Source organism: Arachis ipaensis, chromosome B1 (genome assembly GCF_059453495.1).
Source record: "Arachis ipaensis isolate K30076 ecotype BB chromosome B1, ASM5945349v1, whole genome shotgun sequence".
Taxonomy (NCBI): Eukaryota; Viridiplantae; Streptophyta; class Magnoliopsida; order Fabales; family Fabaceae; genus Arachis; species Arachis ipaensis.
Genome location: NC_142436.1, coordinates 12,823,728 through 12,836,554, shown reverse-complemented (window position 1 = coordinate 12,836,554; position 12,827 = coordinate 12,823,728). Strand labels below are relative to the sequence as shown.

Here is a 12,827-nt window from a genome sequence, read left to right as displayed (position 1 = left end):
GGTCTTTAATTAAGGTTGTAATGGGGCCAAGGTAAAGGTAAGGGTATATGAATAAGGCTAAGTGAGCTAATAAGTGAATCCTTAATTAGACTAAGATCTCACCTAACATACATACTTTCTAAATCAAAGCTTCTTTACCTATTTTCCATATTTTCTCACTTTTGATGTTACATGCTCATATCTCAATATTTATTTTTTTATCCCATGTGTATTGCTTTATTTCATAATTGAAGAATTCTTTTTGTGTCCCCTTTATTCAAATACTGAAAAATAAAATCTCTCTCTTTTTTTTAATGCACATGGTAATTCAATTATTTTGATTTTACATGAGCATGCTTCCCAAAACTTTTTATTTGAGTTATTTTATTCTTTTCAACTTTTCTACCTTTTGTTTTTATCATCCATGTTCCCAATAGGTTTTCCCACATTTAAACCATACATACTTCCTATCTTAAGCTAACCAAGGATTCAACTTGGGATTTTTTATTTTATCTTTCTGCTTAAGGCTAGTAATGTGGCTGATAGAATAAAAGGGGATTTACAGGCTCAAGGGGCTAACAAGGGTGATGTAAAGGGTAGGCTATTTTGGGATAAGTAAGCTAAAATCAAATAATGGCATCAATCATTCTCTTGGAATGTATTTCTATTCTATAATCGGACATATAGATTAAAACAAAATAAAGAACACCAGAATAAACAAGAAGGGCGGAACACACAGGAAAAAAATTATGGTTTGAATGTAACCATACAATTAAGCTCAAAACTCACAGACTGTGTGTTCTCTAGCTCAAAAATCATTTATCAGTTATGTATGTCATGCAGGTTTAGTTAAAAATTCCCATTATTCTCAATGTAAAACTTATATTGAATGGCTTTAAAGTTCTAGTGTTTCTCCTTGATGAAATGTTGTTAACTAACTAACATGTAATGCTATATATACAATGTGTGGGTTGTTTTGATTCTGTTAAAGTCTCTAGTTTACTTCCTTTTTGATTTCAATCTATTCCGAGTTATCTTATGCTGAAAAGGGTAAACTATACTAATCAATCCACAATTTCTATAACTAGTAAGTTAGAATTGCAACTAAACTAAGTAGCTAAAATATGAACTAAAAATGCAAAATGCAGAAATAGAGTATAAATACATAAAAAGTAGCAATGTATAAGTACTAAAAAAATACAAGAAAATAGTCAAAATAAAGGAAAAAGGGTCTGTAGTGGTTCACCAAAATGATACACCAGAGATGGCAACCTCCCCACACTTAAAATGAAGCATCGTCCCTGATGCTCACTCAAGCAGGGTGTGAAGGGGTGTCATCACCGGAAGGATGTGTGGCCGGAGTCTCTGTGGTGGCGGTCTGAACATCTAGTTGCTGTAGAGGAGGTGCTGACTAGATAGGGATATCGGAGTCTGCAGCCTGGATCTGATGTGAGATCTCCTGCTGGTGTGCTGCCTGCTGGGTGCCTGCCTGTGCTACCTCCTGCTGTGGATGAGTCGCAGCCTTGGGCGCATCCACCTCCTCCTTAGATGCCTCGGATGGTGTGTCAGGCTCGTAGGGATGTCACCAGATCGTATCATCAGCTTCAGGTGCTCATAGCGTCGCTTGTTGCGACGCTCCATCTGGTCAAGCCGTCAAAACAGGTGGTGCACTAGATGATAGATGGGCTCTGGGGCAGGGAGGTGCAGTGGTGGTGGAAGGTGTAGCTATAGAGGAAGAGGGGCCGGCAGATGGTGTGGCAGTGTCACCAGGAGCAGTGAGGACTGGAGGTCTGTAGCCTAAGGCTAGAAAGTTCCTGCTGTGCGGGATAATCTTCTTGCATTCTGCAGCAGGTGGCCTCTCATCGGCATCCTCCAATGCACGTCGGCTCGACGGCCCAGCTGTGTAACCAAATAGGAAAAGGAAAGAGTGCCTCAGACGTGGACCCTGGCCATGTAGAATCGGATAAAGCGTGGCAGGTACAGGTCCTTACCCTCCATCACACACCAGAGGAGGGTGATCATAGCAGCTGGTATATCTATCTCGTGAGTACTCGGCATAATGAAGTTGCTAAGTATCTGATGCTACAGCCGAGCCTCATCATTCAAGTATGCCCGCTTGATTCCCTTGGGCATGGTGGTGTTCTGACCCATAATCCAAGGAACGGTCGGGTCAAGGGCTATCCGGGCCTTGACTGCATCCCAATCAAACTTCAGAAAGCGCATGTCTTTCTCAGCTTTCTGATAACCATCTGGCTGATCAGATTTAGGCAGAAGCTTCAGAACATCTTCAATTGCCTCTTCAGTGACCAGAATCTGCTTCCCCCTAAGGTTCACTGCATCTAGGGAAGTCTTGAAGTAATTACAGTAGAATTCCCTTACCCAAGATGCATTGACCTCAGATATGTTTCTCTCCAGAAAGAACCAGCCTCTTTGTTTGATCTGATCAGAGGTGTATTGCTGGAGTTCTCCTGGGATCTTCAGAGTCCTCTCCAGGTATAGGTTCCTGGAGTTTGCAAACACTGGATACTTCAGCTCACAGTATCGGTTTGCAAACTTCACTGGGTCATTAGCAGGGAGCAGCTGGTCGGCCTTCTCTTGCGAGGTGAAGTTTTTCTCCCGCCAGGAGGCATCATGCATGAGATCTATGATAGACATAGATGATTCTCCTCTTTTACGTTTGCCAGTGGTAGCCTTTCCTTTTCCCTTTCTCTGGGAATCTGACATCCTGAAAAACAGAAAATCAGGATATGATAAAAATAGGAAAACAAATAGGCAAATAGTCAAAAGAAACACAAAGTGGCAAAGGAGAATTAGAATGAGGTAAATGAGTTAAGTAAATGTGCATTAAGGATTGTATAGGAGTTAAAAGTTCGAAAGAAAAAATTCACAATCCAAAATGTAATAGAAGGCATGTTAAGTAGGAGAAATTATCAGTATGCCATGGTTAAAGGGTTAAAAGAAAGTGAAAAACCAGAAAAAATATTTTAAAAGGTTAGTTTGGTTAGAATTAAAAAAAAAAAGATTTCAGGAAATTAGAATTAGTGAGTTAATAAAAGATGGGTTAAGGTAAGTGGCATAAGGATAAGTTTCTAAGTAACAAGCATTCATAATAAGAAGTGATAGGTAACTCATAACCAAACAAGGAAAACAGGTTGATGATGATTCAAATAGATATAGAAATAGCAAAAATTGGAATCAAACATAAAAAATGCAATATATGAACCAGGAAATCAAAGAGAATAAGAATGCGTGCCTGGCATTCATGAATAGGTTTGGGTAAAGTAGAGGAAAGCAGATTTCAAAATGCCAAAACTAAAACATGAATGAAAATATTTTACAGAAATTTAGGCAGCAATCCGGCTAAAATTGGATTGTCCCGGAAAATAAACAGCAATCAAATAGTTAATATGAATTAAAATTAAAGCTTGCAAGTACATATAAGGAATATAAACATGAAAATTCAGTGTAAAGAGCAGCATGAAATAAGAAATCACAGCATATGAACATTACAAACATCACAGCAATAGCAGAATTGCAAATTTGATAAAACAGAAACATGAACAGTGCAAGTAAACAGGCCTAAATCCACTAACCACATCCTAGGCTACCTAACAACCTAAAATCCACTACAACATGCATATATAACTAGCCTAAACATGAACATAAACAGAAAATAATGAAATAACGACTAAGGATAGAAGGGTGGCGTTCGTCGGAACCTGGTAGGCCGAATAAGGAGAGTGGGCAGAAAGGTGGCTGTGGGTGGTGGTGACGGCGTCTGGCGCAGCGGCTGGCGGTGGTAGGTACGGCTGTTCGGGGCAGGGGGAAAGAAGGGATGGGTAATGGGGTAGGGGGTAAGAGGGGAAGGGAAGGGTAGGTGTGTGTGTGGCGGATGGAAGGGGGGCGCGGCTGGGACGGGCGGCGGTGGTGGGTGGTGGTTGCGAAGGGGCAGTGGCGGAGAGGGGGGGAAGAAGAAAAAAGAAGAAGAAAGAAGGGGGAAGGGGGGTAGGTGGCGGCGGCGTCTGGGGGTGGCGGTGATGGTGGCTGGATGGTGGTGGTTGGATTGGAGGGGACGAGAGGGAGGAGAGGGTTTCAAGGGTGCGCGACTGATAGGGTTCGCGTGGTTGGGGGGTTATAAATTTGAATCCACGCGATCGCGTGGGGCACGTGGTCGCGTGGCTGGAGCGGAATAGGGGGTGATGCGATCGCATAGGGCACGCGATCACATGGAATGGCTAAAAGAGTGAATGACGCGATCGCCTGGGGCATGCGATCGCGTCGCTGGAATTTGTGCAAAATGCACGAATCCAGCGTCATTTCCACGCAACTCTCTGTCTCCTTCTGAGGTGTTGTGGAATCCATGCGACGCGATCGCGTCGCTCACGCGGTCGTGTGGGATTGCTTGTGTGCAAGTGACGCGATCGCATGGGGCATGCGATCGCGTGGGCATCTTGTGCAAAACGCACAATGGCCGCACGATTCCAGCCTAACTTTCTGGACGTTGGATCTTTACACCGATTTCCAGGTCACGCGGCCGCGTGGATGACGCGGTCGCATGGGTAGTGTTTTTCGCAATATGACGTGATCGCATGAGTGATGCGGTCGCGTCGCGCACCCCTTTTTTTTTTATGCACAATGCAGAATGCAATGCTTAATGTGAATGCTATGCACGATTCCAGGTTTAATAGAATAAAATAAAACTCAAAAACAAACAAAACTAAATAAAATTAAAAGTGCAAAAGGAACGATCATACCATGGTGGGTTGTCTCCCACCTAGCACTTTTAGTTAAAGTCCTTAAGTTGGACATTGGAAGAGCTTCCTGTTATGGCGGCTTATGTTTAAATTCATCCAAAAATCTCCACCAATGCCTGGAATGCCAATAGCCTCCAGGGTCTCAAACTAGGCATGTAAAGCTCCTGAGCAGCTTCAAACAAATTTTTAGGCTTCCGGAATGACGAATGTCGGAATATATTCCAGGATCCCAAACTTTGCTTTTAAATCCGCCTCCGTCTTGATCTATATTTTTCCATCCGGGCGGTTTAGAAAGTAGATTCTCACCATGGTGACCAAACGTTTTCCGAGATCCATTCGATTGAATATGATACCAATCCGTGCACTTCAAGTTGAAGCGTGGAACCTTATTGAACCTTGTGCACCAGCTCTGAGTACGAGCCATTTCCCTCTTACTCTTAAAGCTGCAGAGAGCTCTAAGCTGGCCATCTGTTTCAAGAAAACCGTATTCAAGTGAAAAAGTAAAGTTAAAGGTCAAGGATTGTACCCACTTGAAGCTTGTATTGGGTGGTGATGGCCTTGGGGTAGGTGTTTCCAGTGGTTCTGTAAGTTCTACTCCCTTGTGCTCTTCTGTGAATTCTTCCACTCCTTTGCAAGGTTCTTCAAATGCATCTATGTCCTGGTCAAAGTCTTCTGTGTCTTCCTCATTACTCGAGTCATAGATTGGAGGTTGAGAGAAATCTACCTCTGCATCATCTTCGTATTCATTTGGGAAAGATTCTTCGATCTCAGAGAATTCACTTGCAGATGCAAGTTCATTACTAAGAGAACTTGACTTGTGACTATCATCATCAAGGGAATTTGTGTCCTGGGTTATTCCGTCTAGTTCTTCATAAACGACTTGCCTTGGGAATTGTGCACTGTCCTCCTTAGCATCAACTGTAACGTCCTTGACGGAGTTCTTCTCAGCTCTGAATTCCCATGGAGGTTCAGCGTCTTCTAGATCTTCAACCAACTATTCTTCTTGCGTAATGACAGCTTCTTCTACTTGTTCTAGTACGAATTCATTCTCTGTCTTGTCCACTGGAGTTTCTAGTATTTCCTTCATACTACGCTCTTCGTTAGATTGTCTACATGGGGCTGTGGTTGGTCGTTGGATGTTCAAACGTCTAGAAGCTAATTGAATTACTGCTTGCTCCAGTTGTCGAATGGTTATTTGAAGTTTATTTACTGTTTCCTTGAGGCGAACCTCTGATTCTTGTGGTGATGGATTTGGACATGATACATAGGAAAGTGGTGGTGCTTGGGAGTGATTAGATTGGAACTGGGGTAAATAGGGATCATGTGGTGGCGAATGGTGAAGAGAAGCTTGTGAGTGTGGTGGTTCGAAGTTATGTTGAGAGAATGGTCTATAGGCACGGGGTGGGGCTTGTTGGTAGTTACAAGGTTGTCCACCATATCTATTAGCTGGGTATGCATTGTAGAATGGTCATTGTTCATGATATCTTGGAGGGTGTTGTTGCCTAAAGGGTTGATTAGATCCTCTTGGCTCCATCCATCCTTGATTGGTCTGACCTTGATGCATATTCCTGCTGTAACTTCTATTTCCTTCAACAAAGTTAGAACCAAACTCAAAGCGAGAAGAGTGAGAGTTCATAGTAGCGAATAAAATTAAGAAGGAAAAACAGAAATAAATAAACAAGTAAAAGAAAAATATTTACAATAACCAATAATAAGGCACACGTTAGCAGTTCCCCGGCAACGGCGCCATTTTTGACGTTAGAATTTTTGCCAGTAAAGAATTTTATAAAAACAGTCGCGTTGTAGATATAGTCTCTAAACCAACAGAAATCCCTTCGTACAAACGTTTTGGTTGTCACAAGTAACAAACCCCTTAAAAATTGATAACCGAAGTATTTAAACCTCGGGTCGTCTTCTCAAGGAACTGCAGGGAAGTATGTTCTTATTATTGGTTATGGAGATTGTAAATTTGGGGTTTTAAGAATGAGGAACAAATATGACAAGTAATTTAAATGGCAATTAAAAATAAATAAATAACTATAAAATGAATTTTTGGCAAGGTATGAGAAATTGGAAGTCCAGACTTAGTTATCCTTATCAATAATAATGAAAGTTGAATCTTAATTCCACTTAGTTGACCTTTACAAAAGCAAAGGAAAGTCAAGGGACTAATTAGTTTGATCTTCGAATCCTATTTATTTCCTAAGAAAAGGTTGGGATTATTGAAGTTCAGTTCAATTAGCAAAGATAACAGTTATCAATTATGTTGAGATAAGATAACTCCTGAGTTACTGCTTTCTTAACCAAGACCAAAAGGGGAAAAAGTAAAATTGCTGGAATAAAAATGTCTTCAGATTGGAAGCAATGGTGACATAAATAAAAGAGAGCAATAATAAACTGAAATACCTCGAATAGCATTAATTCAAATAATCTGGAACATAGAAGGATTCATAAATTAAATGGCAAAAGTAATGGAATGAATAAAAGTGAAAGGGAAGCTTAAAGTAAAGGAACATTAAACCTGGGATTGAGAGTCACTCCTAAAACTAAGAGAAATCCTAAATCCTAAGAGAGAGAGGAGAGAACCTCTCTCAAAACTAAATCTAAATCATGAGAAGTAACTAAATTGGCGAGCTCTTCTTGAATGGATGCATTCCCTCACTTCATAACCTCTGGTCTATGTCTTCTGGACTTGGATTTGGGCCAAAAAGGGCTTCAGAAATTGCTGGGAGCGTTTTTTGCAATTTCTGGTGCGTGGCCTCTGTCACGCGTCCGCGTGGGTCACGCGGTCGCGTCATTCGGAGCTTGTCTTGTCATGCGGTTGCGTCAGTCATGCGGCCGCGTCAGTCATGCAGCCGCATCGCTGTTGATTTGCGCTTGGCATGCGTCCGCGTCGCCCATGCGATCGCGTGGATGCCAGTTTCTTTAGAAACTCCATTTTGTGCCTTCCTTCCATCTTTGTATGTTTCTTTTTTCATCCTTTAAGTCATTCCTGCCTTAGAAGATCTGAAACTACTCAACACACTAATCACGGCATCGAATGATAATAAAGGTAATTAAAATAATTAATTTTAAAGCATAGGAAACATGTTTTTCACATACATCACATAATAAGGAAGGAAAAGTAAAACCATGCAATTAATATGAATAAGTGGGTGAAGGATTGAATAAATCACTCAATTTAAGCACAAAATATATCATAAAATATGGGTTTATCAATTCCCAACACCAAACTCAGGTTTGATGTCAGGAGGAATTTTATTGATTGTTACTAAAGGAGGTTGAGCTGCAAATTCTGTTGTGCATCATCAGGGGGTTCTTGAAGGTTTGGAGTAAGAAGCTCAGTCTGCATGCACCTCTCTTCTTCACCTGCTGAATGTATATCTTTGAAGACATGAAAGACCAGTTGCTCATTATGCACTCTAAGCACTAATTCACATTCTTCTACATCAATTAGAGCTCTTCCTGTGGCTAGGAATGGCCTTCCTAGAATTATAGAGGCATTCTTATCCTCTCCCATGTCAAGAATCACAAAATCTGCTGGGAGGAAGAACTTACCCACTTTGACCAAGATATTCTCCATTAATCCATATGCAGGCTTTAGAGATTTGTCTGCCATTTGTAATGCTATCCTTGTGAGTTGTGCCTCTTAGATTTGCAGCTTCTTCATCACATATAAGGGCATTAGATTTATGCTTGCTCCCAGATCATATAACGCTTTCTCAAAGGTTGTGCCCCCAATGGTGCATGGAATTTGAAAGCTCCCTGGATCTGGCATCTTCCTTTGCAAGTGATCCTGAATAATGGCACTACATTCCTTAGTCAGGACCACTGTCTCATCTCCCTTTAAAGGTTTCTTCTTTGACAACAACACCTTCATGAATTTGACATAGAGAGGCATTTGCTCCAAAACCTCAGCAAAAGGAATATTGTTTTGCAAATTTCTAAAGACTTACAAGAACTTTGAAAACTACTTGTCCTTGGTCTCCTTTTGAAGTCTCTGAGGATATGGCATTTTAGGCTTGTACTCAGGAACCTTTGGCAATGTAGGATAAGTGTCAAGAGAGTCTGGGAATAGGTTGTTCGCACGCTTTGGAGGGACGTGCTCTACTTCTTCCTTCTTCTCCTCTGGAGCTTCTTTTTCAACTGGCTCCTCATTAACTTGTGCTTCCATATGTGCCAATTGTCCACTTATCAAGGTGATAGCCTTGCACTCCTCTCTTGAATTTGGAGTTATGTTACCAGGAAGGCTATTAGTCATCCTCTGATCAATTTCATTAACTTTTGTGGCTAATTGACCCATCTGAATCTCCAAGTTTTTTATTGATGCTTTGGTTTCCTGTCTAAAACTTGCCAATATTGCTTCCAAATCATTGTTCTGCTGGGGCTGAGTTGTTGCTTGCTGAGATGACTGAAACTGGTGGTTATTAAAATTATTCTGTTGGAAACCACCCTGAGAATTATTATTAAAATTTTGTGGCCTCTGAGGTTGCTCTCTCCACCCAAAATTTGGGTGATTTCTCCACCCCTAATTGTAGGTCTTAGAATAGGGATCATTATTGGGGTTTCTAGGAGCATTCCCTATGTTCAGTAGAAGATTGAGCATAATTATAATTCTCATTTGGCATAAAATTACCTGTCATGTCATAAGGGACCTCTTGCGGTGCATTATGAGTGTTGACAGCTGAAACTTGCATTCCACCCAACTGTTGAGTAAGTAGATTTATTTGCTGAGACATAAGCTTGTTCTGAGCAAGAAGAGCATTAACAGCTTCCACTTCTAACACGCCTATCTTCTGAGAGGTCTCAGAGTGCAAAGAATTCCTGTTGGACATTTCACATAAGCCCTCATAAAAGATATCCAGCTGAGTCCATCTAGAGAATATGTCTGGAGGGCATTGCCTAGTCAGTAGCTTGAATCTCTCCCAGGCTTCATAAAGGGTCTCACCATCTTTCTGTCTGAAAGTCTGAACTTCCACCCTTAGCTTAGTCAACTTTTGAGGTGGGAAAAATTTAGTCAGAAATCCAGTGACAACCTTATCCCAAGTATCCAGACTCTCCTTGGGTTGAGAATCTAACCACAGCTTTGCTCTATCCCTCACAGCAAATGGGAAGAGCATGATTTTGTACACCTCAGGATTCACTCCATTGGTCTTCACAGTGTCACAAATCTGCAGAAAATCAGAAATAAACTGATTTGGATCTTCCTGAGGGAGTCCATGATATTGACAATTCTGCTGCACAAGAGTAACTAGCTGTGGCTTCAGCTCAAAGTTGTTGGCAGTTATAGGAGGCACCACAATATTTTTGCCATAAAGATCTGCATTAGGAGCAGTGTAAGAACCAAGCACTCTTCTATGTTGCTCATTTCCAACTGGATTTGCCACATTGGCATTGACAGCATTATTATGATCCATAGTGGACTCTACAGCCTTGTAAAGTCTTGCTTGTTGCAAACGCCGCCTCAAAGTCCTTTCAAGTTCAGGATCAAAGTCTAAAAAAGGTTCTTTGTCCCTATTCCTGCTCATAAACAGGCAGAAAATAAGAAAAGGTGGGATTCTCTACGTCAGAGTGCAGAGAATTCCCAGTGAGGTAACTTGTGTAAAATAATAAAATAAAAATACTAAATAAAATAATTAAATAAAATTCAAAAATTGCTAGTAAATTTAGGACAAAATTTTCAAAATTATGGAGCTAAAGAAAGGAGAAAAATTAAAATAAAAATAACTAGAGAACACCAAACTTAATTTCAGAAATTAAAAAAAATATACTGCAATATTCAAAAATTAGAAACAAATATAATTAAAACTAAAGCAGAGGCACCTAAAAAATAAAATATTAAAAGAAGAATAAATAATAAGAAAAGAACGAAGTCTATTTTTGTTATTTTTTATTTTATTTATTTATTTTTTATTTTATTTATTTAATTTTTTTATATTTTAAAACTAAACAATAAAATAAAAAAAGAAAGAAACAGGAAAGGGGGGAAAGTTTAAAGAAAAAATAATAAATAAAAATTAAAGTTAAAAAACTAAAAAATGAACGAAACAGGGGGAGGGGAAGTGTTAACGGAAAGAAAAATAAAGGAAGAAAAAAAAACGTAAAGAGAAAAAATGGAAAATAAAAATTAATAATACAAAGAAAAATAATTAAAGAAAAAAAATATTTAATCTAAGCAATCAAACAACGGGTAGTTGTCAATTATAGTCAATCTCCGGTAACGGCGCCAAAAACTTGGTGCGGAATTTAAAGTCTACAAACTAACCGGCAAGTGCATCGGGTCGTACCAAGTAATACCTCAGGTGAGTGAGGGTCGATCCCACGAGGATTGATGGATCAAACAACAATAGTTGAGTGATTGGCTTAGTCAGACAAACAGAAAGTAGTGTTTGGGTCTCAATTGCATTAACAGTAAATCAGAGAATCAGACAAGCAAACAGTAAACAAGTAGTGAATAATATATGGAGAAATAGTTAAGCCTTTAGAGTTATCTATTTTCCGGATTGACTTTTCTTACTAACTATTTTAATCATGCAAGATTTCATTCATAGCAAACTATAAGTGATTAAACCCTAATTCCTTAGACCTTTTTAGTCTCCTCTAACCTTCATTAACCGCCAATTCCTTGGTCACTTAATTCCAATTAGAGGGTGAAGTTCAATTCTAGTTTATGTGCCACAGAAACTCTAATTACCCAAATATAAAAGGATTATATGTCACGTATCCCGTTAAGTCCAGATAATTAGAAGTTTAGGAGAAATTGTTTTCAAGCTGTTGTTCAAGTAAAGAGCTTTTCCAAGTTATACATGATCTCAATTAGAACAAGGGTCATACTTCCGTTCCACCCAAATTCATAAGATAAAGAACGAAAACAATTCTTGAATTATAAATCAGTACATGAATTAAAGTAGAAAAATAATAGTATCAATCCATACAATAGACAGAGCTCCTAACATTAACAGTGGAGGTTTAGTTGCTCATGGTTCAGGGAGAAAACATAAGGATTTTGAAAAACTGTAATTTGCGGAATGACGTAGAAGAGAAGATAATCTTTTCCCTTTTATATCTAATCCTAATTAATGTAAAATATATTTCCTAAAACTAAATAATATATTTTCTTATTTTTAAATAAAATAAAGTTTAAATAAGAATTAATAGGAGATTGCGTGCTTGCTTCTTGGAGAGTTGGGGACCACTTGATTCCTTAATAATCCACGCATAACTTGAGAAATCTCAAGTTAGGCGCAGCCTTGGCCGAATTGATGGAGAAGAAGTATGAACTATTATATATCGTTGGAAAGCTCTGGAAGTTAGCTTTCCAACGCCACTAGAATCATGTCAATTGGACCTCTGTAGCTTGAGTTATTCAGGTTTGAGTGCAGAAAGGTCAGGGTTGACAGCATCATTCGCCTGCTTCTCTTTTTCTGCGGAAACTCCATCAAATCCATCCGAATGCTACCTAAAATAAACAGAATTGCACACAACTCAAAGTAGCATCTATAGTGGCTAAAAGATAATTAATTATTGATTAAACTCAACAAATTAAATGCAAATTCACTAGGAAAAGGTAGGAAAGATGCTCACGCATCAAGTAGCACCTGCTTGTCTATTCAGTAATCCTCCATGTGTTGCAGTTGGTACTGCTAGTGTGCCTTGGGTATTCCTGATTTTACAGTTGAGTCTAGACTGGATCGAGTCGAAAATGAGATGCGAGACAATGATTCAAACAATGAGCCGGTCGACATTGTTGGGGACAGTGATGATGATATTCCGAGCAATCCATATATACCCCATGGGTCATCGAGTTCCGGCACACAACAACATCCTCGACACTTGTCAACCTTGAACTTGGAAGCCATAGGCCAATAGTCGGATGTCGATGCAACCTTTGGGAGTTAGGGACTGCATGATGCAATCGCTCTAACGGAATTTCATATTGGCCAATCATTCCAAAGTAAGGAGGAAGCTGTGCTGAGCGTAAAGGATTACAGCATCCAGCCTGGAGTTGAGTATAGGGTGATGGAGTTGGACCATCTTAAATACTATGGGAGATGCAAGGAGTTCGGAAAATGGTGTACGTGGATGATTCGTATC

At 39.8% G+C, this 12,827-nt stretch overlaps 1 non-coding gene across 1 annotated transcript; it reads left to right on the top strand.

Annotated features, from left to right (window-relative positions):
• Window positions 1-9,614: 9,614 nt before the first annotated feature.
• On the top strand, window positions 9,615-9,721 carry LOC148575746 (small nucleolar RNA R71). Its single transcript, XR_015902920.1, has one exon. It is a non-coding gene; the product is annotated as a small nucleolar RNA R71 (small nucleolar RNA).
• The last annotated feature ends 3,106 nt before the right edge of the window (window positions 9,722-12,827 follow it).